Source organism: Cryptomeria japonica, chromosome 9 (genome assembly GCF_030272615.1).
Source record: "Cryptomeria japonica chromosome 9, Sugi_1.0, whole genome shotgun sequence".
Lineage (NCBI taxonomy): Eukaryota > Viridiplantae > Streptophyta > Pinopsida > Cupressales > Cupressaceae > Cryptomeria > Cryptomeria japonica.
In genome coordinates, this window is record NC_081413.1 from 294,042,394 (window position 1) to 294,069,905 (window position 27,512).

Genomic DNA, 27,512 nt, shown 5'->3' on the forward strand with positions numbered 1-27,512 from the left:
AGGTTTCTCCATAGTCTTCTCCTTTTTCTTGGGCATATCCTTTACATACTAGTCTAGCTTTGTTCCTTACCACTGTGCCATCCTCATTCAGCTTATTTCAGAAGACCCATTTGATTCCAATGACATTTTTATGCTCTGGTCTGGGTACCAAAGACCATGTACCATTCTTTTCTATCTGATCAAGTTCCTCTTCCATTGCCTTGATCCAGTCTTCATCTTTATGTGCCTCTTTGAATGATTTATGGTCAAATTCAGAGATCATACATGAGTTTTCTCTGACCTTTCTTCTTGTAAGAATTCCTGCATCTTTGTCTCCTATGATCTGTTTTGGATCATGATTGAGTTTTACATACCTAGCTATTTTTCTTAGCAGATTCCTCTTACTTTTCTTCTTCATCCTCATCTTCATCAGCATCAGCATTCATCGGTGTAGGAGCACAATTACTGGTACTTGGTTGATTTGCAACCGGTTCCTAGAAGGTTACTACCGGTTCATCACCTACATGCTCTCTGCCAGTTTCCTCAAGTTTATCAGAGTTTTCATCAACCCTAACATTGACGCTTTCAACAATTCTCTGAGTCCTATTGTTGAAACATTTGAGAGCTTTACTCTTGGTGGAATATCTTAAGAAGATTCCCTCATCACATTTTGCATTGAATTTGCTCTGATGTTCACTCCTCTTGATATAACATTTGCTACCAAACATTCTGAAGTAGCTTACTATTGGTGTCTTACCAGTCTAGTACTCATAAGGAGTCTTATCCTTTCTTTCTTGATGAGTACCTGGTTCATTATGTAGACTGTAGTGCTCACCGCTTCTCTCCAAAAGGTGTGAGCAACCTTTCCTTGGATCAACATAGTTCTAGCCGCTTCAACCATAGTCCGATTGTTTCTTTCTACTAGGCCATTCTACTGTGGAGTCTGGGGGGCAGACAATTGCCTCTTGATGCCATTCTCTTCACAGCATTTATTGAATTCACTGGAAGTGAATTCTTCTCCTTGATCGGTTCTTAAGAACTTAATCCTCTTACTGCTTTCTTTTTCTACAAGTTCTTTGAAGGCTTTGAACTTTCCAAAAGCTTCAGATTTGTCCTTCAAGAATGTGACCCACATCATTCTTGAGCAATCATCAGTAAGAATCATCAAATACCTATCTCCCTAGACACTCCTAGTTTTCAGAGGACCACACAAATTAGTATGCACAAGATCAAGTAAATTGTCTGCAGTGAAAGGTTTACCTTTGAAGGTTGAGGAAGACATTTTCCCCAGTTGACACTCTCTGGACAAAGGATTTTTTAGTTTGATCTGTTGGCATATGTGTAGAGTATGTTTACATGATGATATTATGTTGTCATTGATGTCAATATGCTGAAGAGTGAACCGGTAATATCCTAAAGAGTGAACTGGTAATATGTTGAAGATGAATCGGTTTATTGAAGTTAACCAACTGCCAAAGTGAACTGATATAATGTTGTGAACTGGTATATGTGCATAAGGTGAAGCGGTACATTTATCCAAGTAAACTGGTATATGAAATGTTTTCTATCAAGGTTTAATATGGTATGACTACTGGTTGGTAGTCCCAACCTCAGGGTTTCTGGTTGAAGTGTTTCGAGCCTGTGTGATTCAACTGAGGGCATTGTGTGATGAGTTAGCATTGTAATAGAGATCAGATCATGTTGCCACGTCAGCCTCATGCGCATGAAGGATCTTGCATGAAGGGGATGATCTTATCTACCTTACAAATGTGCGAAGTCCCTGCAAACGGTGATGAACATGTGATGGGTTATCACCTCCAAGAAGCAGTGAAGAGCAAATGATGGAGAATGTCTTGAGATCTATTGAAGACTGTTGTATTCAAATGCAAAGTATTTAACGGTCAAGATTGAACTGACTGAATTGCTCAACCTAAATGTTTAGGGTTTAGGGTTTATGATACCGACCTATCTGTTTCCTATAAGGTTGATGTTGTGTTTCATGTTGAAGTTGTTGGCAAATGTTGTGTGTGTATCTAAGTGCAGAGATATGTGATTCTTGCTAGACCAAATAAGAGAATTGATACCTACAAAGTGTGTGTGCAGAAGGAAGGAACTAAACTGGATCTGCATTGGTATTGAGTGCTATTACCAGATCATTGTAATACCTATTGATCTCTAATCACTTCAACAGTTGGAAAATCCCTTAACAGGGTAGCTTTAACCAGCTTGCTGTAAATCCTTTAACAGGGTGACTCAAAGCCATTGAGTTCATAAAATCCTCTAAAAAGGTAACCCTTAAGCGGTTATTCTAGCCATCCCTTGATCGAGTGATCCCTAATAGGATTGGTTCCTAATAGAACCTATTGTAACAGTCTTTAACTGGACTAGGCTCCTAATAGAGCAGACTTCTAAAGAGTTCAAAAACAACTTGTGGGTATTCATCCCCATCGTGGTTTTTCCTAGTTGGGTTTCACCGTGAAAAATATGTGTGTCATGTGTGATGCCTCATTCATGTGATATTTTGTTATTTCCTATTTAGTGGTGAATCATGTTGATCTAGCAAATTATTATCTCAGAATGATAGAATATCTGTTTATGCATAAGGAAAAAGTGGAAATGAGGAAGTAGGTTGTATGGAAAGCTAAGTGTTGCCAGTTTATGTCTTTCACCGTCTCATTATGTTTAACCGGTAGTAATCTAGTTTAGACCGATATTAGTGATTGTCTGTCAAGTGCACTGTTTGCAGTCAAACCGGTTCAAGAAAAGTTTTTGTGTCTGTACTGATTCACCCCCCCCCCCTCTCAGTACCGGTTTGGTACTCACTGTTCATCATTGAGTTATCAATTGGTATGAGAGCATCCTCCAGGTCCTCTATGTTGTAAGCTTAACCACTTGAGGGAAAGATCCTATTGTAATGATGAAGAGGGAAGGTCCAAAGTTCAACAGAGATAACTTTAAAATATGGAAGGACAGAATGAAGATATAAATCAGAAGCAAGGGTGCTCAACATTGGAGCTATGTTGAGAATTTTTATGTTATCCCTACCCATACTCTCACCGATGACCAAAAGTGAGAGATTTAGGAAAATGGACAAGTCATGGAAGCCCTAATTAGTAGTTTATCTGACATTGAGTTTATTGATGTTCAGGACAAAGAGAATCCCAAAGAAGTATGAGATACTCTTGAGAATATCTATGGTGGTGATGAGCATGTGAAACAAGCTAAGGAAGAAAGCCTTAGAGGAAAGTTTGAATACATGTAGATGGTTGAAGGAGAGACTATTCAACAATATGGAATAAGAATCAAAATTGTTGTTGGAGATATCAAGAGTGCAGGTGGTAAAATAGAAGATTCCACTATTGTTAGCAAAGTTTTGAGATCCTTATTACCAGTCTATGAAATAAGGGTTGCTTCTATGCAAGAGTTGAGGTCAATAGACAAGACTAAGTTATCCCTAGACTCCATCATTGCAAAGTTGACATCCTATGAGCTAAATAGTTCTGATGGCAGTGTTCAGAAGACTGAATTAGCCTTTAGAGCATCTGCTGCACCATCTAGAAAAGGCAAAGAAGCTAGTACCAGTGGTGAACCTAGATAGAGCAGAGAAATGGATGATGAGGAGATCCTGATGGAATTTGAAGCTCTTCTTGCTAAGAGACTTCCTAAGGGAACCGATAAATATAGAGGTAATCTTCCTTTGAAATGCTTCTCTTGTAACCGGATAGGACACATTGTTGTAAACTATCCTAATGGTGATAGTAAGGACAAACCAAAAAAGTTGAAGAAGTTCAAAGGAGGAAACCCGAGAAACTGTTTTGTAGCAGTTGATGAAGGTGTCACTGATGAGGAATCGGAAGATGAAGAAAATGAAGATATTGTGTTTGTAGCAGTCAAGGAGGATGTGTCAGACAAGAAGGCTCTTGTCTCACGCTTTGATAATTCCAATGAGTGGATTATTGATAGTGGTTGCTCTCACCATATGACTAGTGACTAGAGTAATTTTCTATCTTTGGAAGAGTATGATGGTGGTGTGGTTCATTTTGGTAATGATGCACCATGCATGGTAAAAGGCAGAGGGTCCATCTCTCTGAATGGAAGAAGCAGTGCTGACAATGTGTATTGGGTAGAAGGTCTAAGGCACAACCTTTTGAGTGTTGCTCAATTGAATAATAATGGACTCACTCTGGAATTCAAAAATGGAATGTACAAAATCAAAGGAAAGAGTGGTGAATTCATGGCTACCAGTATGCAGACCAAAGGTAACCTATTTCAGCTAAATGCTAATGTCAGTATATGTATTATGGTTAAGTTTGAGGACAGTTGGATATGGTATAGGAGACTCTGCCATGTAAACTTTGACAATACTATGAAGGCCAGTAAGATCAAGGCAGTTAGAGGATTGCCTATGTTGAGAAAACGAGAAAATCCTTTGTGTAGAGAGTGTCAACTGGGGAAAATGTCTTCCTCAACCTTCAAAGGTAAATCTTTCACTGCAGACAATTTACTTGATCTTGTGCATATTGATTTGTGTGTCTATGGTCCTATGAAAACTAGGAGTGTGCAGGGAGACAAGTATTTTATGATTCTTATAGATGATTGCTCAAGAATGATGTGGGTCACATTCTTAAAGGACAAGTCTAAAGCCTTTGGAAAGTTCAAAGCTTTCAGAGCACTGGTAGGAAAGGAAAGTGGTAGAAGAATCAAATGCCTAAGAACTGATCAAGGAGTGGAATTCACTTCTGGTGAATTCAAAAAATATTGTGAAGAGAATGGCATCAAGAGGCAACTATCTACCCCCCAAACTCCACATCAGAATGGCTTAGCAAAGAGGAACAACTGGACTATGGTTGAAGCGGCTAGAACTATGTTGATCCAAGGAAAGGTTGCTCACACCTTTTGGAGAGAAGCGGTGAGCACTGCAGTCTACACAATGAACCGGGTACTCATCAAGAAAGGAAAGGATAAGACTCTTTATGAGTATTGGACCGGTAAGACACCAGTAGTAAGCTACTTCAAAGTGTTTGGTAGCAAATGTTATATCAAGAGGAGTGAACATCAGAGCAAATTCGATGCAAAATGTGATGAGGGAATATTCTTAGGATATTCCACCAAGAGCAAATCTCTCAAATGTTTCAACAATAGGACTCAAAGAATTGTTGAAACCATCAATGTTAGGGTTGATGAAAACTCTCAGAAACCTGAGGAAACCAGCAGATAGCATGTAGGAGATGAACCAATATCAACCTTCTGGGAACTGGTTGCAAATCAGCCCAGTACCAGTAAATGTGCTCCTACACCAGTGGATGCTGATGCTAATGAAGATGACGATGAAGAAGAAAAGCAAGAGGAATCTGTTAAGAATATACCTTGGTATGTAAAACTCAATCATGATCCAAAGAAGATCATAGAAGAAAAAGATGCAGGAATTCTTACAAGAAGAAAGGTCAAAGAAAACTCATGTATGATCTCTGAATTTGAACCTAAATCATTCAAAGAGACACATAAAAATGAAGACTGGATCAAGGCAATGGAGGAGGAACTCAATCAGATAGAAAATAATGGTACATTGTCTTTGGTACCCAGACCAGAGCATAAAAATGGCATTGGAACCAAATGGGTCTTCAGAAATAAATTGAATGAGGATGGCACAGTGGTAAGAAACAAAGCCAAACTAGTATGTAAAGGATATGCCCAAGAAGAAGGAGAAGACTATGGATAAACCTTTGCTCTACTAGCAAGATTGGAAGGAGTTTGTATGTTTCTTGCATATGCAGCTTTTAAAGGATTCAAGGTATACCAAATGGATCTAAAATTTGCATTTCTAAATGGAATACTTGAAGAGGAGGTATATATAGAGCAACCAGAGGGGTTTGCCCTATCAAAAGATAGTGATATGGTGTGTAGGCTACATAAAGCCTTGTATGGACTAAAGCAGGCACATAGAGCATGGTATGAACGCTTGCACTCCCATCTTGTGAAGATTGGATTTGAAAGAACAAGTGAAGATAGCAATATCTACTTGAAATCATAAGGAGATCAAATTCTTATCTGTGAATTATTTGTTGATGACATAATCCTTGGTGGAGATGATAAGATGAGTCATGACTTTGCAGATAAGATGAAGAAGGAATTTGAGATGTCACTCATAGGGGAGATTAAGTTCTTCATTGGACTGCAGATTCAGCAAATGAAAGATGGAATCTTTATTACTCAGTCCAAGTATGTCAAAGAGGTGTTGAAGACCTTTGGCATGGAAGACATCAAACCGGTTGGTACACCAATGGTGACCGGTTGTAAACTATCAAAAGAGGATGACTCGGTATTGGTAAATAAGAAGGAATACTGATCAATGATTGGTAAGTTGCATTATCTAGTGCATAGCAGACCGGACATTGCACATGTAGTGGGTATTACCTCTCGGTTTTAGAAAAGCCCAAGAGAATCCCACTTGGTAGCAATCAAGCGGATTCTTAGATATCTGAAGGGAACTATTGACTATGGATTATGGTATCCATACAATGATGACTTCAACCTGAAAGTGTTCACAGATGTTGATTGGGCTGGTAATGTGGATGACCGGAAGAGAACAACTAGTGGTGCATTCTTTCTTGGTGATAGACTGGTCTCATGGATGACTAAAAAGCAGAGTTGTATCTCTCAGTCTATAACAGAAGCGGAGTATGTTGCAACTTTTATGAACTGCACCCAGACTATTTGGATGAAGCATGTATTGAATGGCTTCAAAGTTCTTGTATCTGAACCCGTAAGTATATTTTGTGACAATACAAGTGCAATCAACATCTCCAAGAATCTAGTTTTACATGCTAGAACCAAGCACTTTGAACTCAAGTATCATTTCTTGAGGGAAAAGGTTCAAAACAAAGACGTGATATTGGAACATGTTTCTAGTAAGGAGCAGTTAGTAGATATTTTCACCAAGCCTCTACAGAAGGCTACTTTTACCTATCTAAGAGGTGAATTAGGGGTGTTGCCCCTTCAAGAGGTAAACTAAAGGTTTGTGCTCCACATCAGTCAGATCTTACTTTGCTATATCTTTTCAGGATTCATGTCTTGAAGGATGCTACTTCTCAGGGGAAGTAGCAGAGTGGAACAGGGAAGCTTGTGCCTCCACTTTGGCATTATTGTCAAAGGGGGAGAAGATGTGAAATAGAGAAGATATCTGCAGTGTTAAGGAGAAGATGTAATGTAGAAAGAGAGATATCTTTGTATATTGCCATCAATGCCAAAGGGGGAGATTGTTGGCATATGTGCAAAGTATGTTGACATGATGATATTATGTTGTCATTGATGTCAATATGTTGAAGAGTGAACTGGTAATATGTTGAAGAGTGAATTGGTAATATGTTGAAGATGAACTAGTTTATTGAAGTTAAGTAACTGGCAAAGTGAACGAGTATAATGTTGTGAACCGGTATATGTGCAAAAGGTGAAGTGGTATGTTTATCCAAGTAAACCAGTATATGGAATGTTTTCTATTGAGGTTTAATATGGTATGACTACCGGTTGGTAGTCCCAGCCTCAGGGTTTCCGGTTGAAGTGTTTCGAGCCTGTGTGATTCAATTGATGGCATTGTGTGATGAGTTAGCATTGTAATAGAGATCAGATCATGTTGCCATGTTAGCCTCATACGTGTGAAGGATCTTGCATGAAGGGGATTGATCCTATCTACCTTAGGAATGTGTGAAGTCCCTGCAAATGGTGATGAGCACGTGATGGGTTATCGCCTCCAAGAAGCGGTGAAGAACAAATGATGGATAGTGTCTTGAGATTTGTTCAAGATCGTTGTATTCAAATGCAAAGTGTTCAATGGTCAGGATTGAACCGATTGAATTGCTCAACCTAAATGTTTAGGGTTTAGGGTTTATGCTACTGGCCTATCTATTTCCTATAATTTCGATGTTGTGTTTCATGTTGAAGTTGTTGGCAAATGTTGTGTGTGTATCTAAGTGCAAAGATGATTCTTACCAGATCAAATAAGAAAATTGATACCTGCAAAGTGTGTGTGCAGAAGGAAGGAACTAAACTGGATCAGCATTGGCATTGAGTGCTATTACCAGATCATTGTAATACCTGTTTATCTCTAATCACTTCAACAGTTGGAAAATCCCTTAACAGGGTAGCTTTAACCAGCTTGTTGTAAATCCTTTAACAGGGTGACTCAAAGCCATTGAGTTCATAAAATCCTCTAACAAGGTAACCCTTAACTGGGTATTCTAGCCATCCCTTGACTGGGTAATCCCTAATAGGATCGGTTCCTAATAGAACCTGTTGTAACAGTCTTTAACTGGACTAGGCTCCTAACAGAGCAGACTTCTAAAGAGTTCAAAAATAGCTTGTGGGTATTCATCCCCACCGTGGTTTTTCCTATTTGGGTTTCCACTTGAAAAATATGTGTGTCATGTGTGATGTCTGTTTCATGTGATATTTTGTTATTTCCTGTTTAGTGGTGAATCATGTTGATCTAGCAAATTATTGTATCTCTGAATGATAGCATATTTGTTTATTCATAAGGAAAAAGTGGAAATGAGGAATTAGGTTGTATGGAAAGCTAAATGTTGTTGGTTTTTGTCTTTCACAATCTCATTATGTTTAACCGGTAGTAATCTGGTTTAGACCGGTATTAGTGATTGTCTGTAAAGTGCACTATTTGTAGTCAAACCGGTTCAGGAAATTTTTTTGTGTCTGTACTGATTCACCCCCCCCCCTCTCAGTACCAGTTTGGTACTCGCTATTCATCATTTAGTTATCATGCCCAACATAGGCAATCCTTTAACTGCCTTGATCTTACTGGCCTTCACAATATTGTCAAAGTTTACATGGCAGAGTCTCCTATGCCATATCCAGTTGTCCTCAAACTTAGCCATAAGACATGTACTGACATTAGCATTTAGCTAAAATAGGTTACCTTTGGTCTGCATACCGGTAGCCATCAGTTCACCACTCTTTCCTTTGATTTTGCACACTCTATTTTTGAATTCCAGAATGAGTCCATTATTATTCAGTTGAGCAACACTCAAAAGGTTGTGCCTTAGACCTTCTACCTAATACACATTGTCAGCACTGCTTCTTCCATTCAGAGAGATGGACCCTCTGCCTTTTACAATACATGGTGCATCATTACTAAAAAGAACCACACCACCATCATACTCTTCAAGAGATAGAAACTTACTCCGGTCACCAGTCATATGGTGAGAACAACCATTGTCAATAATCCACTCATTGGAATTATCAAAGCGGGAGACAAGAGCCTTCTTGTCTAACACATCTTCCTTGACTGCTACAAACACAATATCTTCATTTTCTTGATCTTTTGATTCCTCATCAGTGACACCTTCATCAACTGCTATAAAACAGTTTCTCCAGTTTCCTCCTTTGAACTTCTTGAACATTTCCGGTTTGTCCTTGCTATCACCATTAGGACAGTTTACAACAATGTGTCCTATCCGGTTACAAGAAAAGTAATTTCAAAGTGAGCTTACCTCTATATTTATCGGTTCCCTTAGGAAGTCTCTTGGCAAGAAGAGCTTCAAATTCCATCAGGATCTCCTCATCATCCATTTCTCTATTCTATGTTGGTTCACCACTGGTACTAGCTTCTTTACCTTTTCTGGATGGTGCAGCAGATGCTTTGAAGGTTGATTCAGTCTTCTAAATACTGCCATCATAATTATTTAGCTCATAAGTTGTTAGCTTTGCAATGATGGAGTCCAGGGATACCTTTGTCTTGTCTACAGACCTCAACTCCTGAATAGCTGCAACCCTTATTGCATAGATCGGTAATAAGGATCTCAAAACTTTGCTAACAACAGTGGAATCTTCCATTTTACCACCTGCACTCTTGATATCACCAACAACAATTCTGATTCTTATTCCATATTGTTGAATGGTCTCTGCTTCAACCATGTGCATGTCTTCAACCTTTCCCCTAAGGCTTTCTTGCTTGGCTTGTTTCACATGCTCATCACCGCCATAGATATTCTCAAGGGCATCCCATACTTCTTTGGGACTCTCTTTGTCCTGAACATCAATAAACTCAATGTCAGATAAACTACTAATTAGGGCTTCCATGACTTGCCCATTCTCCTAAATCTCTCTTTTGGTCATCGGTGAGAGTACCGGTAGGGATAACATAAGAATTCTCAACATAGCTCCAATGTTGAGCACCCATGGTTTATATGTATATCTTCATTCTGTCCTTCCATATTTTAAAGTTATCTTTGTTGAACTTTGGACCTTCCCTATTCATCATTACAATAGGATCTTTCCCTCAAGCGGTTAAGCTTGCAACACAAAGGAGCTGGAGGATGCTCTGATACCAATTGATAACTTAATGATGAATAGTGAGTACCAAACTGGTACTAAGAGGGGGGGTGAATCAGTACAGACACAAAACTTTTCCTGAACCAGTTTGACTGCAAATAGTGCACTTGCCAGGCAAACACTAATACCAGTCTAAACTAGATTACTACCAGTTAAACATAATGAGACTGTGAAAGACATAAATTGGCAACACTTCGCTTTTCATACAATATACTCCCTCATTTCCACTTCATCCTTATGCATAAACAAATAATCTATCATCAGAGATACAATAATTTACTAGAACAACATGATTCACCACTAAACAGGAAATAACAAAACATCACATGAAAGAGGCACCACACATGACATACATATTTTTCACATGGAAACCCAAATAGGAAAAAACACGGTGGGGATGAATACCCACAAGCTATTTTTGAACTCTTTAGAAGTCCGCTCTATTAAGAGCCTAGTCCAGTTAAAGACTATTACAATAGGTTCTCTTAGGAACCGATCCTGTTAGGGATCACCTGGTTAAGGGTTAAACCCTATTAAAGGTTACCTTGTTATAGGATTTTATGAACTCAATGGCTTTGAGTCACCCTGTTAAAGGATTTACAGCAAGCTAGTTAAAGCTACCCTATTAAGGGGTTTTCCAACTATTGAAGTGATTAGAGATCAACAGGTATTACAATGATCAGGTAATAGCATTCAATGCCAATGCAGATCCATTTTAGTTCCTTCCTTCTGCACACACACTTTGCATGTATCAATTCTCTTATTTGGTCTGGCAAGAATCATGTATCTCTGCACTTAGATACACACACAACATTTGCCAACAAAACTTAACATGAAACACAACATCGACTTTATAGGAAACAAATACGTTGGTAGCATAAACCCTAAACCCTAAACCCTAAACATTTAGGTTGAGTAATTCAGTTGGTTCAATCCTGACCATTGAACACGTTGCATTTGAATACAACGGTCTTGAACAGATCTCAAGACATTCTCCATCATTCGTTCTTCACCGCTTCTTGGAGGCGATAACTCATCACACATTCTTCACCGTTTGTAGGGACTTCGCACATTCCTGAGGTAGATAGGATTAGTCCCCTTCATGCAAGATCCTTTATGTGCACGAGGCTAATGTGGCAACATGATCTGATCTCCATTACAATGTTAACTCATCACACAATGCCATCAGTTGAATCACACAGGCTCGAAACACTTCAACTGGAAACCCTGTGGCTAGGACTACCAACTAGTAGTTATACCATATTAAACCTTGATAGAAAACATTCCATATACCAGTTCACTTGGACAAACATACTGCTTCACCTTTTGCACATATACCGGTTCACTTTGCCAGTTGCTTAAATTCAATAAACCGGTTCACTCTTCGACATATTACGGGTTCACTCTTCAACATATTACCGGTTCACTCTTCAACATATTACCAGTTCACTCTTCAACATATTACCAGTTCACTCTTCAACATATTGACATCAATGACAACACAATATCATCATGTCAACATACTCCACACATATGCCAACAAGCACAATGGCAGAACTAGTTAGTGCATAGAGGGATTTAGCACGTAGAGTAAAGTTTCTAGCACATTGGTGAAGAAAGATAGTGCATCAGTAGTAGCTTAGCACATAGGAGGTCTATTTTGGTGCGTAGGGTCCAAAATGGGTTAAAAAAAGACTTGGAAGAATGCGTTGCGGGGTGAATAGATGAGGTAGATGGCTTAGAGGTGGATAGGTGCCTGCTGAGTGTTTCAAGATGGGTCATGAGCTAATGTTGTTCCTATTGTGATAATGTCTGATTTTTGGAGTCTGTTGAAATTTGCGGTCAATATGAAGTGCCATGCTGATTGATTGTTTGAATGAGGATCCTGATTTTCTTTTGATGTGGATCTGTGATTTTAGCTTTGTAATATGAATTTGATGTCTGATATGAGTTCTGATTCTTGATTTCTAATATGATTCTTGATGTGATGCTTGTGTTATGGATCTTTGATATGATTTATCAATATGATGCTTGCGTTATGGGTCTTTGATATGATTTCTCGATATGATGCTTGCTTTATGGGTCTTTGATTTATTTCTTGATATGATATTTGCATTATGGGTCTTTGATTTATTTCTCGATATGTGTCAGATTTTTGATATGAGTCTTTGATTTGCGATATGGGTCTTTGATTTTCGATATGGTGCTTTGATTTGCGATATGATGCTTTCTTGATATGTTTCATTGTTTCAATATGATTTTGTTTTGTTTGGATATATAGGATAGATGTGGGAACTGATGATGGACATTTTTTGTTTTGCAGGCACAGCTTGGTGTACTTCAGTCACGAGAGCGATTTCCGTGACCGTGGTCATTGATTCTGCGATTATCACAAGCTGATAGGAATGTGATTGAGAGATGCAGTTTATCTTCCTTACTAGACATGTCTTGGTATATCATGAACCAAGGTTTGTTGATAGCTTTGACAGAGAGGTGGCATAGTGACACGAACACCTTCCATTTGGCTAGTGGCGAGATAACAGTCACACCCAAGGACTGTTATCGCATTCTATGGATTCCTATCATGGGGGCCTTGTTGCCATATGAGAAGACTAAGGAGGGTGGGACAGAGGCTCTCCGTCGCATCTTCCAGGATGATCACATCAACGGGTATGAGATCCCATGGCAGGAGTTTCTGGATCTAGATTATGCTCCTTTGCCTTCAGTACTAGGAGGTTTTATTGGTGGATTTTTGTGTCCTGACCGTAGGTCGAAGGGACTAGCTATGGGATGGGGGTTGGTTTTGGAGGATATGGTGACACAGGGATGCAGGTTTGCATGGGAGTCCTATATGTTAGCCCACCTTTACAAAGAGCTTCACCAGGTGGTGTATTTAGGATACAACAATTTATCCATGGGGTTGACATTACTACAGGTGTGGGGTTGGGAGCACATTCCTGTGTTGAGACCACTTGCAGATAGGGATAGGCTAGTTGGTCGAGCATATTCTTATGGGTATACAAGTATAGTTGTCCAGCATAAGCTAGGTAAACTAGAGCACTGGCGGAGAGCATTGGATGATATTGATAAGGTCATATGGAGACCATATATGTTTTGTGAGGTGTGGGCTGAGGATGGGCTAGAGATGCCCTATGTGTATATGTCAAGATATTTGATCAGGCGGACACCCTTTATCATTGAGTGATTTTTGCATAGTCGTGTTCAGCGACAGTATGGGAGACAATAGGGGATACCACAGGGAGCATGTTTATATGCTCGTTGGAGATAGGTTGTGTTTGAGTGGGAACCCATGGTGGATAGTGTAGCGATGGTAGAGGAGTATATGACATTGGTAGGCTAGATCTGGGATTATGGAGCTGAGGTTGTTGATGCTAGGATAACATAGGAGTTCTCTACCTACTTCGTGGCACATGTCGTGGCACGAATATCTGATCCGGCAGAGATGTTACCTTCTTTTGATGATGATGAGGATGAGCAGCCAGAGAGGTGAGGGGGAGTTTGACATACAAATGAGGAGGGAGAGGAGGTAGGAGATGGAGGTGGGGATGATGGAGGAGGTGGTGGAGGAGGTGATAGAAGAGGAGGATGAGGTGGGAGAGAGAGAGGGAGAGATGGAGGGAGAGATGGAGGATGAGAGGGTGATGGTGGGAGAGATAGAGGAGTTCTCCTTGGTGTTGGTGGTGTTGGTAGGGTAGGTGCAGTGTTAGCAGCGGTGGGTGGTATAGAGGATGTTAGGCGACCCGCCTAAAGGAGGAGATTTGATGTTCTGCCTCCACCGGTGCCTTGGACAAGGACAGGTATGGGTGGGACCACAAAACAGGTACCCACTCAAATTAGGATACCCAACCATCAACAAGATTCACAGATTAGAGCCTTACAGGTCATAGTGCAGGAGTTACAGGCATAGGCACTAGCATAGCTGCGTCGGATTACATAGATTATGGTAGAGCGGGATACGGAGAGAGAGCATCATGGCTAGGTAGAGGATCTTGATGAGATATTGGAGAGAGCAATAGGTGTTTCCTTGATGTAGGATACGCTGAGGGAGATATGATATAAAACCAAGGAGGCTGAGTACTATAGGCGTTTATATGAGGAGTTGGTCCCTAGAGAGAACAGAGATCCTAGCTATGTAGCTAGTCGATTTGCTCATAGTCAGACGAGGACAAAGAGAAGAGGTATTATGGGGCCTTCTCAACATGATCCACCTGGCGGAGATCTAGGAGTTAGGCCATCTACTGCGAGACCGTCAGCCTCAGGAGATAGTCATACCTGAGAGACTTGTCTCTATTGTATTTTGATCATTTTATTGTATTTTGACAGACATGATATCCCTTGTACATTTCAACCATTTTTGAGATATATATATATATATATATATATATATAGCACTGATTTCTCTTATCCACATGTGATGTGTTATGGATGATGATTTATGATATGCATTGATATGATGTTTCTATGATGATGATATAATGCTTAGATAATAATGCTCTTGATTTTGATTATGATGTGAATGTGATGGTGTATTGTATTGATTACTGTGATTTATGAGATGTATCTTGAAAATGAGATGTATGATAATGATAATGATGTGAGACTAATGCAAGAGGAAATGTGTTTTTAGGATGATATGCAAGGTTTTAAAATGATATGCAACTAAATTCAAGATTTTAAAATGGTATGCAACTAAATGCAATATTTTAAAATGATATGCAACTAAATGATCATCGTCATTCTATCATTGTCATTCCTTTTTAGTCACTTGGTGGTGCTCTATTTTTGTTTGTCATCATTGAGATTATGATATGTTGGAAGTTTATACAAGCATAATGGTATAATTGAACCATAATGACCTGAGTAACACTTACATGGATTTTGATATGGCAAGACGACACAAGCATCAAGGTATAATTGAACCAAGATGACCTGAGTGTTTAACCATTTGTATGTGCAAAGTGGAAGAATGTCTTCAATGATATGTTTCCAATCATGTCTCAAGACAAATTTGCATCGTACGAATGATTGCCTCACAGACAGAAAACCAAAAAAATATCAGACTCCCCCATTGCCTTCTCTAGCTTGATGCATCTTTGAGAAACTCAGGAGATCCAATGATTCAAAAATTTAAGATACAAAATAGTCAAAACTTCATGCTAGACGTAAAAAAATTATAATTCAGAAAATCATCCATCATGTGTGTGTTAAAGTTGTAGTTGGATAATGGTCTTGTTTTCTAGCCTGATGAGCAATTGTTGACAGGGTTTCCTTAGCGTGTTGTGATCCTTGTTTGTTTGTTGTTTGGAATGCTTGAAGTGAGAGGAATGCTTCCCCTAGCCACAAATATATATCAATGTGGATATACACGGTGATTACCAAGCCATGGTGGGATATGATGAACTGATCTTCAGATAATCAAGGATAGTGACTATGCTAAGTATGTCTAGGATAATGCTACGAGAAAAGGGTTGGTGATGGCCATTAGTTAAGACTTTGGATGGATGTACAAGGTATGAGTACTGATAGATAGAGGAACCGTTATCTCACAAATAGCGCCTGTTGCCAAGTTTTCACCACTTGTTTTTATTGCACTTTTTTGTTTTGTTTTTTATTTTTTTGTATTTTTTACTTTTTTGTGCATTAGACGACTCAAGTGTAGAATTTCTTTAGATGGATTTTATTGGTTGGTTCATCAAGCACGTCTCCTTCTGAAGTTGTTAGCTAATAGGCTCCTGATCCGTAGTTTGAGATGATGACATAGGGACCCAACCAGTTAGGTTCAAACTTCCCCTTCTTTTCTAGATCCTGTTGATTTATGGGATTTTCTTTGAGTACAAGATCACCAACTTTAAAAACCCGAGGGATGACTTTGTGGTTGTAGCTTCTGTACATGTACTGTTGGTATGCTTTGAGATGATCATAAGCATGTTGTCATTTTTCATCTATAAGCTCTAGTTCATGCAATCTGTTTACTTGATATTCCTCATCTGGTATGAGGGCTTTCAAAGATACTTTAAGTGAGGGAACTTCTATCTCAAGAGGTAAAATTTCTTCTAATCCATACACCAATGAATATGGCATAGCCCCTATAGGTGTTTGGATGTTAGTCATGTATGCACAAAGTGTCGAATTGAGTTGTACATGCCAATCCTTACCCGCATCATTTACTATTTTCTTGAGGATTTTCAAGATTGTTTTATTTGATGCTTTTGCTTGACCATTCCACTATGGGTAGTAAGGTGTAGAGAAGTGATGTTGTATTTTGAATCGTTCACATAGTTCTCGCACATCTTGATTTTTTAAGGGACGCCCATTGTCTATGATAATTGAACTTGGAATGACGTATCTGCAAATGAGGTAATTGAGAGTAAATGAGGTAATCTGTTTTCCAGTTACTGTGGTCATTAGGACTGCTTCAATCCATTTTGTGAAATACTCTGTTGTAGTGATAATGAACTTGTGTCCATTTGAAGAAGAAGGATGTATTTTCCCTACTAAATCAAGTCCCCATTGAAAAAAAGGCCAAGATGTTGTAAATGACTACAACTCCTATGTTGGTGCATGGATAATATTGCCATGAATTTGGTACTTAGGACATTTCTTTACAAATTGATAAGAGTCTTTCTCCATTGTCGGCCTGTAATATCCCATTCTCAGAAGTTTTTTGGCGAGAGTAGGACCACTTGAATGTGTACCACAGATACCCTCGTGAAGCTCATGTAAAGCAAAGTCAGATTCATTATGATCAAGGCAACGAAGAAGAGTACCATCTAGACCTCGACGGTAAAGTGTGTCAGCAGTTAAGGTATAACAGGAAGCTTGCTAGATAAAGTTGTATTTTTGGTTATGAGATAGGTCGAGTGGTAGGGTATTGGTCTTAAGATATTCATAGATTGTCTTGTATAGAGGGGAGTCTCAACCGGTTAAGGCATAGATGACATGGGATGCAAAATGGTCATAGGCTGGGGAAAACAGTTGGTCTACCAGGAGCTCATAATGACTCTGTTTCTCTAGAATTTGTAGCAGTGAAGTGATAGTGGCCATTGCATCGACCGCTCTATTGTCCAACCTTGGTATTTGCTCGAAGGTGATATGTATAAAGTATTGTTTGAATTCATCCACCATTCTCTTATAGGGCATTAGTTTATTATCCTTTGTCTGATATTCATCATTGATTTGATTGATGACTAATTGAGAATCCCCATAGACTCTTAATTTCATGATTCTCCATTCCACTGTCATTTTGATTCATGTGACCAGGGCTTCATACTCAGTGATGTTATTGGTGCATGGAAACATCAGTCTATAAGATCTTGAAATTGTGTGCCCTTTTGGAGTGACGAACAAAATGTTGGCACCTAATCCATTTTAGGTATAGGAATTGTCGAAGTATAGGGTCCATTGTTTGGGTGTGACAATAAGGACATCCATGTCTGGAAATTCCACATGCATTGGTTGTTTATCTGGTAATGGTGCTTCAGCTAGTTGATCTGCAATTACCTATCCTTTAATAGCCCATCGTTCTATGTACTAGATATCAAACTCACTGATAATCATGACCCATTTAGCCAGTCGGCCTATAAGAGCTGCTTTGCTGAGTAAATACTTGAGAGGAACAATTTTTGCTACTAGCTTGATTTTGTGAGCTAGCATGTAGTGGTGGAATTCTTGAGAGGTGAATACCATAGCTAAACAAGCCTTCTTAATGAATGTATAATTTAGCTCATATCTATTTAATGTTCAGCTAATGTAATATATATCTCTTTCCTTGCCTTCCTGATCTTCTTGTACTAGTAGTTCCCCCAATGATACTTTTGTTGTTGATATGTAGAGGATGAGCGACTTCCCTGCTATTGGTGGTACCAGAACTGGTGGATTCATTAGATATTTCTTGAGTTGATAGAATGATTCTACACACTTGGCTTCCATCTGAAAGGTATGTTCTTATGTAGTAGATGATTGAATGGTAGAATTTTATCTGCTAGTTGGGCTATGAATCACCTGATAGACTTCAACTGTCCTTGTAGAGATCTGGGTTGACTAATGTTCCTGGGAGGTGGCACTTCTTAGGGTTTAGCCTAACTTGAAATTGCTCCAATATTTGAAATATTTTATCTAATATGCTCAGATGTTCTGCCTGGGTGAATGACTTTTCCAGTAAATCATCCACATAGTCCTCCATGAAGGTTGCATCATATTATGAAAGATTGTTGTCATTTCTCTTTGATAAATTGCCCCAACATTCTTTAAGCCAAAAGGCACGACGTTCCAACAATACGTTCCCCAAGAATAGGTGAATGTAGTTTTATGTTGATCCTCTGGAGCTATCTTGATTTGATTATAGCTAGAGAAACCATCCATTAATGATAGCATTGCATGCCCTGCTGTTAGGTCCATAATTATGTCGATGTTCGGCAAAGGAAAGTCATCCTTTGGACAAGCTCTGTTGACATCTCTAAAATCTGTGCATATTTTGATGCTTCTGTTCGGTTTTAAAACTGGTACAATATTTGAAATCCATTCAACATAGTCTATAGGTCGAATGAATTTGACGTCTAATAACTTCTTTAGTTCAACTTTGACCATTAATGTTGCATGCAGATTCATCTTTCTTAATTTCTGCTTGATTGGCTTAGCTCCTGGAGCAATAGATAAATGATGCATGATTAGGTTTGCGTCTATTCTAGGTATATTAGCATAGGACCAATAAAAACTGATTTGATTTTCTTTGAATAATCTGATAAACTCTGGTTGTTCCTCTTCTGTCAGTGATTCTTCTAGGTGTATGTTTTTAGCTGCTGCTTCTGTACCAATGTTTATTGATTGAGTTGGCTCAATCAATATGGGTGATCTTTCTTGATAATGTTCTGGAAGAGTGTCAACTCTCCCATTCTTAGGTTCCTTAAAAAGGTTTTCACCCTTAGATGCGTCCTGTATTTTGACTTTTTTGTGATCTAGTGCTGCCATTGACTGGTTTTCAGCATTAGATCCTTTGTTTCTTTCATTTTTGTGACTGAGAGACTTAGCACTCCCTTGATTGCAGATATTATTATTTTGTTCGCTGGTAGAGCATGTTTCTAGGTTGACTGTACGTAGATACTGGACAATGGATTCGTCATCCGGTAAAATGGGTATATCAGGGTGTTCAGGTTCTTCCCAGTCTATGAGATCAGGAAATACAAGCGGTAGAGAGTCATTTGGTGGGTCGAGATTGGTTGTGGTAAGTGTCATGATAGAGGTATCATTATAGTTGTTTGGGATGTTGGTTAGGTTAATAATATTGTCAAGGTCTCCGATGGTATCATCTTCGGTGTAGACTTGTTTGTAGTGCTAATGCTCATTCTCCTTAGCCTTGTAGATATGTCATGGTCTGAATTCAAGTAATCAAGACTTTGCACCTTGTCCCTCCTAAGAAAGGGGTGTGTGTCAATGGATAGTACCTTTGTCGACATCCTCGGTAATATTTGAACAACTACCCCATTCATAGTCATTAGTATCAGTTTCAGAAGTATTGTCCCAGAGTCTCTCACTGCTACTAACATGCACGTTGTAAGGTGAGAAAAGATCTCTGCTAATTGATACCATTCTTGTAGTTTTTTCTGATTCAGAATCAAAGCCAGCTTGTACTCTTTGCATTTGTTCATATATTGTTTCTCCTTGGAGAGTAGTGATTTCTTCGGGTGGTGACTTTGCCTTGTTTTGAATAGGTTCTTGCACATGATGCACTTTATCATAAGATGCTTCTTCCCTTTGAATGGCCAGTCCCTCTTGTCCTTTCTCTTTTTCCTGGTGTTCTCACTCTGTCATTGTTGTTTCTGTTGCTTGTGTAGTGCCTCTTGCCATGAGTTCTCATTGTATTTCTTCTTTTCTTTCCACTAAGGTTTATGATACTTATTTTGTTTGTGCCTAGGTGGTATGTTGTGTCCATATCCTAGTCCTATTTTATCTCGTGAAAAAATGTGAAGAAGGGTCTAGCGGTTCTATAATGCCTTCTTGACGCTTGCCTATAGGTCCTTTGTCATTGTATCTCATTCATTGCATGATCGGGAATCCTTTTCTATATTGTTGTGTTGGTATGGCCACCTCCAGAGTAGAAGCTCAGACCTCTTCCTCATCCTTGTATAGCCAACTAAGGATGTCTTTCTCTTCTGATTCATTTGCTAGTGTGCCCAATTGGATAAATTTGTCATCAAACTTGGTGATGGGTTGTGTTGCTTGATGTGTCGATGCAGAAGGTTGTCCATGAGATTTTGGTGATGTTGACAATTTTGATAGACACATGGGTTCAAAAGAGTATTCTCTCATGCCTTGATCTTTGATTTTCATCTTTTGTTTGAAGTCCATGGATAAAGACTTGAGTTTTTCTTCATGATGATCTAATGTTAAGGAACTTGGAGCTTCCTTGTTGTGTGGAACTAGGCTATCTTGAGCTGCCCCCATAGCATTGTAATGTTGAAAAGGATTATTATCGACATATATGGAAATTTCTTGTCCATTATACGAGAAATGTGGGGTATAGAAACATGGGCACCAGAAATGTGTGTGGGAAATGTGGGGTATTGAAACATATAAAAAGTCTAATTCCAAAGTGTCCACACACCAATGGGACTCTCGGTGAAAGTTATGGATCTATATTGAATAGCTCAACTTCTCAAGAGGTGTTCCATTGTTCTCTATCTCACAGGATCCGTCAAGTCAATGCCTTTTCTCTCAGATCACTGAGCAAAGTCACTTACGAATGAAAACTCCAAGAATGAGTGATGTTTGATTAATTTAGCATGAATGCATTCCTAGATATGTATGATATTGAATCTATGATGATTTAAACTATCATACAATATGATGATAAGATAAAGGATTAGTGAACTTATCCTAGTATGATATGCTAGTCTAACATGGATATGCTATATATGATATTTAAAATTACTTCTAAAATGCTATTAAGATGATTTTTATTAAAGAGAGGCTAAATGCTTAGTAAAATGACTATAGATTAGATGCATGAAACTTGGATATATGAAAATGAGAGAATGAGAGCTCTATTTATAGGAAAAATAGGGAAATGGATGGTCAAGATTGCATAATCTTGACAAGGGCCAGGATTTAAAGTTATCAATCCATGTTCACAATTCTCACCAATGAAATGGTGACAATTGTCAACAAGAGACTTCTTGAGAGGAGATGTAAGAAGCATTAAATGCTTGAGAAGACATGAAGGTTACCTTAGGAGGTAAGGGTTAAGGTTAGGTTAGGGTCATCCATTGGATAAAGTTTTTACCCAAAGGATAAACTCGTGTACAAGGGTTAAAGGGATAACAAAGGTTAAAGCCATGAATGCTTGATGAGACCCTTGGGTTAGATGAGGGTTGAGTTAGAGAGAAAGTCTCTAATCATGCAAGAAGGTTGATTTAATCATTAAAGGTTATGAAGACTTTGAGGGTTAACTTGTTTAGGACATAAAGCCTTTAATGGTTATTGAAGACTTTGAGGGTTTGAGAAGTGACTTCCCTTTACTTAGGAATGTGACAATAATTAGGAGATGGATTAGGCTAAATCAGAAGTGATTAGAAGAATCTATAAGGGGTTTAGGAGACAAGTGGGAGATGTAGGAAAATGCAAGTGGATGGAGGGGAATTTTAATTAACATAAATTACTTATTTCAACAAAAATAGATGCAACTTGCATAAATATAAGTGGGGGATTTAAATAAATAAAGTAGATATATTTACTTGCAAGGATTAATTTAATTAAATGTAAATTTAATTAAAAGGGGAGAAAGGGGAATTAATTAAATAAAGTGATTTATTTAATTAAAGACTAGAAAAGGGTTAGGTGAACTTAATTAAATAAATTGAGTAATTCATTTAATTAAATAGATTAATGGGAAGAAATTAATTATATAGAATTTAATTAAATAGAGGAATGGGGTTAAAATGAATATTAAATATTCACTTAGGAAAGTGGTCTGATTTATACGTCTACATTTTGCCCCTCTTTGAAGTGACGTGTGTGCACATGTTGATTCAAAGAAAATTTTGGATATGCTGTCAAAATTTGATTGATATGATGTCATGTGTCGATATGTTGATATGATGCCCCAGATTTGATGAACGATATTGATGATGCCCCCTCAGGAGATGAATCAAGGATTTAGAAAAATTTGTTGATTTGATGAGCATTTTTTAATTAATTGCATTTTGAATATTTCAACTGTGTTGAATGCATTTGAATTGATTCATCTCCTGAAAATGATGTTGATAAGGTTAAAAGTGAGAAAAATGAGGAAAATACATGCCCCACTTACTAACCTTGTTGACTTTTACCCTATAAAAAGATAAAAAGTGATTTTATTCGTATCATTTGCACATTTGTCTCCTTGTGATTGTGACACTTGAGCTCTAATGAAAATGTCGGTTCCCTATGCTTCGCACTGATTTGAGCACATTCATTGATACCAAAGGCCTACCATGTATGGCCCACCTGTAAGTGATCTAAATCTTGCCACGTTTTTAATTGATTTTCATTTTTTTAATCACGTTTTGCTTTTTTTGTTGAAAATTTGTCATTTTAGCGCATAGGGATTTTGTTATACCATATATGATAGGAAAGATAGCACGTAGGGTTAACCTAGCTAGGTTAGCATTTAAGTTGCATTCTGCAATGCGTCGACAGGTTAGGGTAGTGCATTGGGTAGATTAGCGAATAGGGTAGACATGTTAGCGCTCAGGGGGAAAAGGATAGCGCGTCGGCTAGATTAGTGCTTTGGATTAGTAGGGTAGCGCAATGACAAAACCAGTTAGTGCATAGAGGGATTTAGCTCTTAGAGGAAAGTTTCTAGCACATTAGTGAAAAAAGATAGCGCATAAGTAGCAGCTTAGCACGTAGGAGGTCTGTTTTGGTGCATAGGGTCCAAAATGGGTAAAAATAAGACTTGGAAGAATGCGTCGCGGGGTGAATAGATGAGGTAGATGGCTTAGGGGTGGATAGGTGCTTGCTGAGTGTTTCAAGATGGGTTCATGAGCTAATGTTTTGCCTCCTGTGATAATGTCTAATTTTTGGAGTCTGTTGAAATTTGCGGTCGATATGGAGTGCCAAGTTGATTGATTGTTTGAATGAGGATCCTGATTTTCTTTTGATGTTGACCGTGGTCATTGATTTTGTGATTATCACAGGCTTATAGGGATGTAATTGAGATATGTGGTTTATCTTCCTTACTAGACATGCCTTGGTATATCATTAACCAAGGTTTGTTGACAGCTTTGGTAGAGAGGTGGCACGGTGACACAAATACCTTCCATTTGGATACTGGAAAGATAACAATCACACCCGAGGATTGTTATCGCATTCTGTGGATTCCTATCATGGGGGCTTTGTTTCCATATGAGAAGACTAAGGAGGGTGGGATAGAGGCTCTCCATCACATCTTCTAGGATGATCATATCAACAGGTATGAGATCCCATGGCAGGAGTTTCTGGATTTGGATTATGCTCATTTTCCTTCGGTACTAGCAGGTTTTATTGGTGGATTTCTATGTCCTGACCATAGGTCGAAGGGACTATCTATGGGATGGGGGTTGGTTTTGGAGGATATGGTGACACAGGGATGCAAGTTTACACAGGGTATGTTAGCCCACCTTTACAGAGAACTTCACCAAGTGGTGTATTTAGGATACAACAGTTTATCCGCGGGGGTGACATTACTATAGGTGTTGGCATGGGAGCACATTCCTATGTCAAGACCACTTGCAGATAGGGATAGGCCAGTTGGTCGAACATATGCTTATGGGTATATAGGTATAGTTGTCTAGCATAAGCTAGGAAAACTAGAGCACTGGCAGAGAGCATTAGATGATATTGATACGATCATATGGAGACCACATATGGATTGTGAGGTGTGGGCCGAGGATGGGATAGAGATGCCCTATGTGTATATGTTGAGATATTTGATCGGGCAGATGCCCTTTATTATTGAGTGATTTTTGCATAGCCGTGTTTAGCGACAGTATGGGAGACAACAGGGGATATCACAAGGAGCGTGTTTATATGCTCTCCAGAGATAGGATGTGCCCGAGTGGGGACCCAGGATGGATAGTGTAGCGACAGTAGAGGAGTATATGACATTGGCAGGCCAGATCTGGGATTATGGAGCTGGGGTTGTTGATGCTAGAATGACAGAGGACTTCTCTACCTACTACGTGGCACATGCAGTGGCACGGATATCAGATCCAACAGAGATATTACTTTCTTTTGATGACAATGAGGATGAGCAACCAGAGAGGTGAGGGGGAGTTAGACAGAGAGATGAGGAGGGAGAGGAGGTAGGAGATGGAGGTGGGGATAATGGAGGAGGTGGTGGAGGAGGTGATAGAGGAGGAGGAGGAGGTGATATCAAAATCTTGTTTGGATCCACCTTAATGGCCTCCCTATGAAATATTAGACAAAAGAAGCGTTGGAAACAATTAGAAGGTCTTTGGGCACGTTGGTGGACTTGGATGTGGAGATCCCAAATGGTGATTTGTACATTTATGTCAAAATGAAAATAGTGGCAGTAAGGAAATTTTTGAAGAGAATCAAATTGAGGGCCATGGGAAACAACTGGATTCAGCTTATAGAAATCGAAGAAAAAAAGTACTTTTGCTTGCATTGTGGTACGAGGAACCACTCAACTGAAAAGTGCATAATTCCACCAAGGAAAAAGGAGGTCTGGGTCCCCAAATTGTGGGCTAAGAGTGAAACACAGGGTTGTTTGTAAATCAGGGCACGTGGAAAGATCAAAGGGGAATTCCATCATCCCTACTATGGTAACAGATCCATTCGATGCAAACAAGGACCGTTGTCTTACCAATCTTATGGAGACACTGGGCAAGGAGGACATTCAAGATTGTAGGACAAAAACTTTTGATGATAATCATTTGATGGAGGAGGAAGAATCTAATGAATATGTGAAGGCAGATGAATTGAGTGTGATTGACACTAGGTGTATCAGTCAAACCACGTTGAACTTGCTTGGCAAAGGAAAGAGTTACATGGGCAAAAAATTAAATAAGAAGAAGAGGAAGGTAGAGGCTACTGAAAAGGGCTTCAAAAGTGTGGCCGATTTTTTCAAGAAGACAAGTACTAAGGGAGAGGATCTCTCCTTTGGGAAGCAATGAAGATCTCCACATGAAATGTCAAGAGCCTAGCTGCCCCTAACAAACTCAAGATGGTAAAGAACAATCTTGGCAAACTATTTTTTGACATTGTGCTTCTACAAGAAACAAAATGTAGTGAAGAGGCAGGGGAAATTTTTATTAAATATTACAAAGGTTGGATGGGAATCTTCCAAGGGGTGGATGGTACTGGTGGTGGTTTTGGTATCCTATGGAAGCCAAATGAAATAAATATTAGTCCATTAAGAAAAGGAAAATATTGGTTGGCTAGTAGAATCCAAAGTAGATTTGCTAAATTAGAGTTCCCTCTATGGAATGTTTATGGTCCTACTCATACTGCTAAAAATTTTAAGGTCTGGGAGGAGCTCTCCATGGATATTCTTTCCACCAACAATGGGAAATTCATCATCGGTGGAGACTTTAATGGTATAATGGATTTGAACAAAAAAAGTGGTGGGAATGGCTCCAAGGATATATTGGATTTCAGAAATTTTATTCAGTGGATATATGTTGTAGATTGTAAGCCAAGATGTGGTTGGTTCACTTGGACCAATAAAAGGACTGGTTTCACAAGCATTGTGGAAAGGATTGACATATTTTTGTATGGACCACAATGGACAATTAAAAATACTCCCATTACCACTACCACACTTTGCATTGATGTCTCTGATCATTTCCTAGTACAAATCAAGATTGGAGTTGACTGTCATTGGGGTTGTGGATACTTTAAATTCTAAAATATGTGGTGGAGGGAAAGCACACTTATGACCTCCCTAGAAGTATGGTGGAACGAATATAAGATCAATGAGACTACTAGCCTTTGTTTTGTGAAAAAGCTTGCTTACATCAAAGAAAAACTAAGATTATGGAACACGAAGGTGTTCAGGAATATCTTTGAAGAAAAGGAAGCAATGAAAAAATAATTAGAAGAACTCAATGAGAAGGTGATTAGGGACAATATGAATCAAGCGGACTATCTCAAAGAACAAGAATTGAAAGAAAAATTATTAGAAACTCTTGCCAGGGAAGAACTTTATTGGAAAGACAAGGCATGTAAGCTATGAAGTAGAGGAGATAATAACACCAAATATTTTCACGTGTCAGTTAAAGCTAGAGGAATGCAAAATCAGATTAAAGCAATTCAAGATGCTAATGGTGTGGTGTGCAAGGACATGGAAAATATTGGCAAGGCTGCTTTGGAATTTTACAAAAACATTCTGAACTTGGGAGAAAAGGTGGATCCACAGTGCAAATCAGAGATACTTGATTCTATTCCAAGACCGATAAGTGATGAGGACAATAAAATGCTGATGGAACCTTTCGCGAAGGAGGAAGCTATTGTATTTGGTCTAAATCCAAACAAAGTGCCTGGTCTGGATGGCTTTTCGACAAGCTTTTATCAGAAATGTTGGAACTTTTAAAAAATAGACATTTGCAAGGTTACAGAGGATGTACGTAGCAAGGGGAAGTTTGTCAAGGAATTGAATAATATAGTATTGGTAATAATCCCTAAGAAGGTTGATTGTATAACTTGAATGACTACAGGCCAATTGCTCTTTGCAATACGATATATAAAATTTTAACCAAGGCCATGGCAAACAAATTAAAGAAAATTATGAACAAACTGATATCAATGGAAAAAAATGGTTTCACACCTAGGAGGGAGATCACAGATAGCATAGTCCTTCCTATTGAGACTATTATCTCCATGGTTTCGACTAAGAAGGCTGGTATGGTAATCAAATTAGACATATCCAAGGCACAATAAAGTTCAGTGGGATTTTTTGAGTAGTGTATTGATAAAGTTTGGGTTTGACAAGAAATGGATCAAAATAATTGAGGCGTGTATTGAATCACCTCACTTCTCAATTGTAGTAAATGGAACATTGTTTTGTCATTTTCAAAGTACCAATGGAATCAGGGAAGGTGACCCCATATCGCCTTTTATATTTGTCATTGTGGTTGAATCATTAAGTAGATACATACACAAACAAAGAATCATTGGCGAATGGAGAGGCATTA